This window comes from Poecilia latipinna, unplaced genomic scaffold, assembly GCF_001443285.1.
Source record: "Poecilia latipinna isolate Pla-1442-1.1 unplaced genomic scaffold, P_latipinna-1.0 Scaffold1573, whole genome shotgun sequence".
NCBI classification, from domain to species: Eukaryota; Metazoa; Chordata; class Actinopteri; order Cyprinodontiformes; family Poeciliidae; genus Poecilia; species Poecilia latipinna.
In genome coordinates, this window is record NW_015114189.1 from 13,662 (window position 1) to 14,939 (window position 1,278).

Consider the following 1,278-nt stretch of genomic DNA (forward strand, 5'->3'; position numbering starts at 1 on the left):
AACTGGAAACTTCTCATCAAAGAGGTCAAAGGTCACATGTGGGGTACCCCAAGGTTCAATCCGATGACCCCTCTTATTCAATATTGAAATGCTCCCACTGGTTGAGATTATATCAGGAAATAAGATTAGCTACCATAACTATGCAGATGATACTCAGCTCTACATCACGATGTCACCAGGTGACTCTGAACCCATCCAATCACTGAACAGATGCTTAGAACAGGTTAAATGTGTGGATGTGCCAAAACTTTCTCCAGCTGAACAGAAACAAAACTGAAGTCATTATCTTTGGACCTAAAGAGGAGCGAACTAGAGTCAACGCACAGCTTCAGTTATTACAACTAGAACCAGCGATCAGCCTGAAAACTGATGTACAGAGTGATGTACTCTGACCTGAACATTCAGAGCCACATAAAGACAGTTACAAAGTCGGCCTTCTATCACCTGAAGACTTATGTCTCAGCAAGATCTAGAGCAACTCATCCATGTGTTTATCTTTAGTCGCATTGATTCAGGTCTGTCCAACAAATCAATCAAACATCTGCAGCTGATCCAGAACGTTGCTGCTCGCGTTCTCACTAAAACCAGGAAGACAGAGCACATAACAGTTTTAAAGTTACTACACTGGCTCCCTGTAGCTCAGAGAATAGACTTTAAAATACTGTTGTTAGTTTATAAATCACTGAATGGCTTAGCACCACAATACATTAAAGATCTGTTGTTGTATCAACTTTCCAGACCTCTCAGGTCTTCTGGTTCTGCTCTGCAACCCCAGAACCAGAACCAAATGAGGAGAAGCAGTATTCAGCTTCTATACACCACAAATTTGGAACAAACTTCCAGAAAACTGTAAAACAGCTAAAAGAAAAGACAAGCCAAAAGAGAACTAGAATTAAACATCTTACAGCTATTTAAAGAAGAAGGTGAAGAATACAGGAAAAACTTAAAACAGCAGCTTGTTGAGCTTAAACATAATTATGAAAAACCCAAAGATGGTCAAATGAACCCTGCTGGCTTATATCCAGCCCTGACAGGAGTCCTGAATGTTACAGGTGATTTCGGATACAGGAATGATGATCAATTTATGGACTTTAGACAAAGTAACCCTGACCCACCGCAAAAGAATGAGCCGGAAGCTCTATCAGATAAATCATCAACAGTGCACGCACCACTATCAACAGTAGTTCAAACACCAGCTCCACCCAGAGGTGCACCACAGACAAGCGCAAGCTCTACAGACAGTAGCGCGATTAATAAGCACTCAAAAAGCATGCAACC